The following is an 8,814-nucleotide window of genomic DNA, read 5'->3' as shown; positions in this document are numbered from 1 at the left end:
TGTCGAACGAATGGACGGCTAAAAGGATTTACAAGTGAAGTGAAGTGAAAGTGAGAAAGACGTGGCATAATCAAATTCCACAAGAAACCATAATTACAATATTTCTTGAATTTGATTATTTAATATTCACATTAAAATTGGTACAGTTAAATATTCTTGCTAATAAAATTAAATAAACAAAAACATTTAATTAGCAATTATTTCTACACTCGACAACATTGTCCATCCTATGCTAGCGAAAAGTTCATTATCACCAAAATTTAAAAAACCGGCTGATGCGAAATTTTGGTGCTCCATATCAATATTTTGAAAGAGGCCACCCAATTAGATGTCCAATGAGTTCTCCTTTGCTAGATTCAAATGCTTAGCAGCCCATTACAGGCTTTCAAAAATTGCCATAGCGGACGGTATTTCACGTCCACAAGGCGGGGTATTGGTAAAAGTTTTCAACTAGCAATAATCGCACCTCGGATAAACCTCATTGGTTACGATATCGCCACTGCGCAAAGTTAACTTACTCGGCGCAGTCCGGAGTTCTTATTGAAAGTATGCGGCGTTTCTAAAGCGCGCTGCGAACGCCAGTACCGCCATCTTGCGCGAGCGCGGAAAAGCTAAGAAACTTTGTCATATTTGATGTTAAATGTAATAATTTATAAAAAAAGGTGTATGTAATTTTTACATAAAATACATTCAGAACATATGAACAATTAAAACATCAATTGTAAAAATGTCTATACGCATTTTCCACAGATAATAATTTAAGTTATCGATTAAAACACTATAAAATATAACCAGTAATAAAGGAAAAAAATAATTATAAAAGGTTCATGATGCCATGAATAAAAAAAACACATGTAAGTATTCGAAACTACATTATCATTTTAAATCCTAATAATTTATACAGTTGCAATATTCAGTACAAAATTTAGTAAAATTAGTTTTATTGTAGTTCAGTTAAACAATGAAAAAACACTACAGAAAAGATTTTTACAGATTAAGAAAAAAAAAATGAGGACTTTTTGTGTTCTAATGATTTCCCAAATAATTCGTTTTAAGGGCCATTTTCTACAGGAAATGGGAATCAAGTTAGGATAGAGTGGTAGTAAAACCACAGACCTTTCCGGAATCCTAGCCACGGAACCACAAAGCGATTCAAACAATTCGATCAAAAATTAAGAAACCTCAAATGATTAAAAATAACGGTGTTGAAAACCAAGGGTATTTATTTTTATTTCAATCAACTCATTTTTTCTATTTTGATAAAAACCCGACGATTTAGCATTCAACTTTTTAGGTGCAACTGACCCTTATGTATGCAGAAAAAAATACTGTTAATATTCCAATTTAAATTTAAACCTTGTTTAACCCATTACAAATCATTTTAAGAATGCCGTAAACTTAAGTTCAAAACACTGTTCATGCATATTCTGAATAATCTAAATACCCACATCGGATCGTCTAAAACAAAATCGCGGTATGTAACATACTATTAAAAATATGTCGATTGTGTTTTCCTTGTCTCAGGTTTTTGGGGACTCTGGTTCGATTCCCAACATAGTCAACAAGAACTACTTATTAAAAAATGTGTTTCGACCTTTTTTATTTTTGCATCAATTCGAACATTTTTGGGTGCTTTTTTTTTCAATATTTTTATTCATAATTATGTAATTTATATTTTGCTTTAAATAACCGTTTTTATTAAAAAATGTTTTTACTTATTATAACAATACAATATTATATTACCCAACAGTGTCGGGAATTAAACCCAAGACCTCTTGCATGGTAGCCAAACAAAAAAAAAGGTAGAAGTATTGATTTAAGAGGGTGTTTTCACACTAAAATATTTCATAGTCCCTGGACTGGCCACCTGCAGCGTAAAACTGATCATCTTACCTTCATCCTCAGAACAGTGAACGAAATCTCACTAAACGGTACAGTCGATGTGTTCCTACAGCAGGGGAAGGCATTTAAGAAGCAAGCGGTGTGACTCACGATGTCACACTTGCCATTTCCGCCTAGATTATGCCATTTTTATACTTTTAGTTAATTATACATTTTGTAAATTTAAGTAGATTTTAAGACTGTTTAGATTAAGTATTACTCATTAATGCCAATTAAGGCTTACTTTAGCCTGTTAATTGGCTTTAAAAAAAAAAGATATAGTGATGCGGTGTTTCATCCTTTTAAGCTTGTTTGTTTTCCCTTTTTTTTAATTTTTACAATGAACATAAGTGATAAAAAAGAGTATTAACAAATAAAGCATAATTACATAGCAATGAAATACATATTAATAGTAAAAATAGTAAACAAAAAATCCCACAAAGGTTTGGCCTGTTCGTGGGTACCTATACAAGAAAATGTTAATGAACTTTTGCTCCTATAATAAATATTGGGCAATTATAATATTTTTGTGTAACACAAAAAAGAAAAAATTAAATATTCTGTAAAAGAAAATATGTTTTTTTTTTTATAGTTATTAAAAAAGGAAAAAAACAATATTTTAAAAAACACAAAAAAATTCCTTGTTATTAAAGGGCAACACAATAAATCATAGAAAAAAAGAGTTCATATATTTAGTTTGAATCCAGGATAGTGCATGTTTAAAAGAAGGAAATTTTTGAAAGTTTGGAATCAATAAAATATTATCAGTAAAAAAATAATTAAACATTTTTGGGCCTATAAAACATGCATGTCTCCGTGCGAGCCTCGTTTTACAATGTGGTATTTCTAATACACGATTCTTTCTTTGACTTGATCTATTTGAATTACTTGTAAATAAATTTTGGTTCTTAAATATATATTTTAAACATTGAAAACAATATATTTGTCTTAGATCTAAAGGTTCAGCTTCTTGGAACAATTGGAAACAGGGAAAAGTGCGATTTTTGTGAAGCATTATTTTTAATATAAATTTTTGAACAGTTTCAAATGGTTTAATATTATTGTTGTAAGTTCCCCCCATCCAATTATTCCATAGGAAAGCGATGACTGTACAAGTGCATAATATACCATTTTAATCGTATTTAGCTGGGCGTAAATACTTAGTCTTTTGAACACACTTTCTGTTGCAATAAATTTAGAAAAAACGATTTACCTCAAAATATAATGACACGTTGACGCATGCCGCGTTTTGCTGGAAGAGCACAGACCTCTGAACCTACAATACCTCGCGATCTGAGTACTGCATTCTGCGTATCTGCGCGCCGTTGAAGTGTTGTGCGCTATTTGAGTTGAATGGATTCTTGGGAAGTTCACGGACTGGTTATTTTGGGGTTGAGACAGCTATGAGACGGGAGCTATTTACGCCGCCAATACCCGCTGTCTGCACTTAAATACACAAACAGTTCGAGCAATAAGACAGTGACAACTTACAACGAAATAACAAGACCGATTCGGAATTTCATTATGTGTGGAAAAGAGATATTTTCTCACTCAAGTGCATTGCTAGAAACGACGAATGTGCTAAAATGTGTCTACTCGACATTTCTTGGCCAAACAATAGATGATTGCAACTCCTGACTTACTTCATGTCCGCGCCCTAGTCTGAGCATATGGTCTGAAGTTTATTTTTAAAAGGTGAATATTTTATTTATTTCATTAGGTAAACAAATAGTATGTACACAAATATTGACAATTTCTTTGTATACAAGTATTAGTGTAGGACACTCATGCACACACAATAATTTAAATTATGTTAAATACAACAAAAGTAAAAGATAAGAAATGAAATATATATACATATATATATATATATATATATATATATATATATATATATATATATATATATATATAATAATAAATTAAATTAAGTATCTGCTTCTCGCAATATTTGTATGATTTTTTTATATAAATTTACATACATTGTCATAAAAATATCAGCCTTGGTAAATCTATTGTTATATTGGTCGCATATTCAAGGTATTGTAGATTGTTTTAAATAGTTTTTTTGAGGCGTTATTTGCGCAAAACAGAAGATTTGTCTCATCGGTCTAGATAGCACACGGAATGGAAGTCTTTCAAGTAGATTAGGGGAATCAATTGTATTATTTATTAATTTGTATAAAAACTGGTTTAACATTATTCTTCGATTTTTAAGAGAGTTTATTCCATAGTACTGCATACTTTCAGCACAGTTAGAGAAGTTAAGGTTTCTCCGGTAGTCGACCTGTTTAAAGAATTTTTGTTGGACCCTTTCTAGTCTATTAATACGAACATTTTAGTAAGGTGACCTAACAACTTAACACTTTGTATCCCGGAGCCGTGTAAACACGTGATAATATAACTATGCGTTGTGTCCCGGTCCCGTGTTTTCACGTGGTTTACCGGCTGTCTAAAAAAAATCATTTTATTGACATTTAGAGACTTTTATTAGTACTTTTTTGCTGCTGGTAAACCACCTGAAAACACGGGACCGGGACACAACGCATGGTTATTATAATCACGTGTTTACACGGCTCTGGGATACAAAGCACAGAAAAAGGAGTGAGGCCCTGTATATGTGCCAACATTGCAATGCGCAATGTGGCTCTCCATAAAGACCAATGTTGGCAAAACTATAATACAAAAAATACTTATTGAATTATTTCAAATAAATATAAGAAGTTTTAATTGATTTGACCTAGTATTTTCATAATTATGACACTTTTAAGAAACCCTTCACAAAGGATGAAATTTCACAAAAATGGGCCGGGCACAGGGTAAATTCTATGTGTATTCGGCCGGTGCTCAAAGTGTTAACTTTACTAACAACTTAACTTCAACAATATTTTGAGTTTTTACAAATGTTCGTAGACAAGGGCTGGATTGAACTTCCTGGGGAGCTGTTAATATTAACATAATACAAGAGAGATGAAGAACATTGTTGATACATTCACCGGTCCATGAAGAAGTATAGAAATTGAAAAAATAATATTTTCAGGCGTTGCCTAGTATGTAGGTGAAATAATTCAATTAGATGAATCTCACCTAACAAGGCGAAACAATTGTCACGAAATTTTCGTTTTTATATTAGTAAAAATAAAATAAAGTGTTCAGTAGACTCAATTCTGTATTTGATTTCTAATATTTTTGTATTGATAATTAACTTTGAAACCCTTTTATTTCCAACATTTACGATGATTTTAACTTGGAAACTGAATACGGCAGGTGTTAATTAAATATTTAGCAAAAATATCGAGAAAATATCGAAATACCGGGTTTCGGATATTTTTAATTGAAATATTGAAAAAATACCGGTACAAGAAAAATGGTCCGATTCGTTTGTATGTATGTCCTCGATAGACTAAATAACTACTCCACCGATTTACCTACGGTTTTTATCAAAATGATAAACTTTGCCATGGGTATATTTATAACTTTTAAAATCTTTTATCTGTTTTGTAGAAAAAAAGTTAGGAGCGTAAATGTTTTATTCATCATTTACCAAGACTGCATTCGAGGAGAATGCATATTAACGTTCTTTTGTATATATAAATGTTCTTTTTTTTTTTTTTAAATGAATTTGAATGTTTACAAATAACACTCGTTTTATATGGCTCCCAATCAGACACTTTCCTTAAATTTCCTATAATTTTTACCCATTTGTTTCTTTTTACTAGGTTTTCGGTTATACTAAAATATCATTTAATACATTTTTAAAAATCGTATTCCTACATAAAGTGCACCCGTGTTGATAAGAAGAGCAAAGTTTAACATTTGCTAAAAGAATTCTTAATTTGAAAAATATTTTTTTTTATATTTGAATTCGATCGTAAACAAGTACCTAGGTTCCTATTTATCAACGAAAAGTGACACCATCTTTTTTCCTTTTATCCGAACAGTTTTTGCACTTTTTCATGCACAATCAGGCATTTGGGTTTCAAATAAAATATCAAGCTCACGTCTAAACTGGTTGGTGGTTAAAGGACGATTAAATACGCGTTGGCCATAACTGAGCATTTGGGCTTGAGTTAATGTAAGTGGGTTTAATTTTAAAAAATCGACCGGTTTCTTTGGTTTCGGAAAAGCATTATAAAGCAAACTTTGTAAGTATTCTTAATAATGTATTATCTTGAGGGGAAACGCAGTCCTACTTATCTTTACACAAACGTATTCCTGTATTTTTACCCTGAATTATGGTTACTATAAATATTTACCATCGGCGTGTCTCAATGGTTTTACTTCATTGGTAAATAGATTATTATGGGAACTAGAACCTTCCAAAAACCCATAAAAACGTCTAGTTGTATCTGCGGTCTTCGGACGTACGGTAGAGAAATATGATAATTATTTTTGAAAAACAGAAAACGCACCAATACATAAAATTTCATTCTGATACTTTTTAAATAAAAAATCGGTTCAGTTTTGAGGTGCGGAAAATGGGACAACGAATTGACGATTTTGTCTATTTTAGTTAGGCATAAAAGGTCCAAAATGAAGTATTTTTCGCAAAGCATCGGGGAGGCATCTTTAAGACAGTGTCAGGAAAACAATGTTCAAATACCTATGTATCCGCAAAATTTGTGTAATCCAAAAGAAAAAAATAATGTATATAATTTTTACTAAATACAATAATTGATATCAAACATTCGTTTGTGTTCATTTAATATTTGAATATATACGAGTGTGTACTCAAATCCAACAATAGCAAAGCATTGCTGGGTTCAACTCGTATAAATGTATGTATAAAATATAGTATAAATATGTATGTGCGAATATATATGTATATATGTGTGGGAATGTATGGTTATGAATGCAATTCAAGTGCCCCGACTCAACACGGATTTTCTAGCAAGTCGGAGCAAGTTCACAGACATGGGTCGTTCCTGATTGTGTCGCTATAAACTGTGTCTCTGTCCTTAACAAATGTATGTATAATGTAATTAATGAATAAATAAATAAAATATAAAATGTGTTAGAATCACCCTGATATAAATCACCCTGACTTTGCAAAAATCAAATCATATTTTTCGTGTGTTTAAGTAATTAATTATCAAAACATTTAAATAACTTTCGCGTAGTCGACACCCCATCTCATTCAATATATATATTAGAAAACCAACATATTCAGAGAGTTGATACCGCACGCGATCTGTGTGTTATTCTAGATAGCAAACTTACATTTGAGAATCACTTCGATCATATACTGACCCGTGCACATAGAAATCTTGGTTTTGTTCTTCGTATATTTTATTTATTTATTTTAAAGAAATAAACAGTCGACAATGAAATAATAACATTTAAAAAAAAAAACAGTTTAAAGACAGACCAGCAAAGTTTCTAAATATAAATCATGCATATTATTAAATTGTGTTACAACAAAAAGATGTGTTTATGTGTATTTGTATGAGAGTAAGTGCAGATGTGTGTTTATGTGTATTAGTGTGGGAGTAAGTTTTCAGGTGTGTGCATCATTAAATAGTCAGTGGGATCGTATCGCAGCCAGAAATAATAAGTCTTAATTTATTTTTAAATAAATTAAGGGGCATGTAAAATATATCAATAGATGAAAAAAAAACATTATAGTTACAGCAAGAATGATAGAGGAAAGAGTGTGCATAGTTAGTGCTACAGACTGGCAGATAGAATAAAATACTTATTTCTTGTCACGCGAAAAGGGATATTTACCTTAGTATTTAAAGATATCGCCTGTATTCAAATAGTCTAATATTTCATATTTTATATATTTTTAACAATTATGCAATAATATACACACACATGTCCACCCTCATTTGATTATAACACCCACTCCACTCACCCACCATCTCACACGCTTAAACTCATACAAACACGCTAAACTTCACAAATATTTTTTAAAACATGTTTTACACACGCAAAGAAAAAGATTGATTTATATTTCATGTATTTCTATGGATATCTTTCATTAGTTTTGTTCCATGTTTATTTTGTTTGCTATATTTTTTCACATGTATTACTGCTGATATCCCCAATATTTTTTTTTAATAAATTAAAAAGTGCTAATACGAGTGGATATCAAATCGCAGACAGCCACGAAAACAGCATATGAAATAAAGTTGTCTCTAAGAAGTGAAGTGAACACTGAACAGTATGTAAGTATTAACAGCCTCAGTTCATGCAATAAGTTTTTTTTATTTTTTTATTCATAAATTTCATAAAAAGTACATGTTTTTGTAAAATTCTAAACATATCTATTTTTACACATCTAGTAAATGTTATTTTATTTTATTTTATTTTTATTTTGTTTATTAAGAAAAACAACAGCAATACAAAAAAATATACACAACATTATAAAAAAAACATAAAATAAAGCTAAATCAGTTTTCCACATAAATACAATTATAAAAATCCAGTTCAGTTAAATATAATTTATAGAAGTGCATGTGTGCGAGTTTTTTTTTGTGTGTGAGGATGCGTGTGTAAAAAAGTGGAGTGTGGTTTTGTTAGGTATGTGAATATGTGTGTGATTGTATATGGGTGTGAGGGTAGGTTTAAGGACAGGGTAAGTGTGTATTTGATATGAGTGAATAGAAACAATTTAAAATTATAATGTAAAAATATATATATATTTTTTTTATAACGAAACATAATTTTTTTCAAATAATACTTTTTTAATTTTGGTTTTAAAAGTGAGTTAACTGCAATTAAATATGTCTATGTTATTGAAAAATAAATTATAAATACGCGTCAAGCGAATCAGAGGAGAGTTCTGTGCATAGTTGGTGCGAACTGTAACTCTCCAAAAAAGAGACTAACTCTTGTGCTTGGAGAGTGACTTACACTGTTTTAGTTGTTTATTTATAAGAGTTTATATAATTTTAAATACGAGTACATGAAAAAGAAAAATAAAAACAT

At 30.5% G+C, this 8,814-nt stretch overlaps 1 non-coding gene across 1 annotated transcript; it reads right to left on the bottom strand.

The window, feature by feature from the left end:
- Positions 1-371: 371 nt before the first annotated feature.
- Positions 372-511, bottom strand: LOC148271968 (U4 spliceosomal RNA). The gene has a single exon (XR_015824978.1). It is a non-coding gene; the product is annotated as a U4 spliceosomal RNA (small nuclear RNA).
- Between the last annotated feature and the right edge of the window lie 8,303 nt (positions 512-8,814).

This window comes from Micrasema longulum, unplaced genomic scaffold (assembly GCF_059751315.1).
Source record: "Micrasema longulum isolate JH-2025_06_02 unplaced genomic scaffold, ASM5975131v1 h1tg002555l, whole genome shotgun sequence".
NCBI classification, from domain to species: Eukaryota; Metazoa; Arthropoda; class Insecta; order Trichoptera; family Brachycentridae; genus Micrasema; species Micrasema longulum.
The sequence above is the reverse complement of the archived record's forward strand: the minus strand, read 5'-3'. Positions and strand labels throughout refer to the sequence as shown.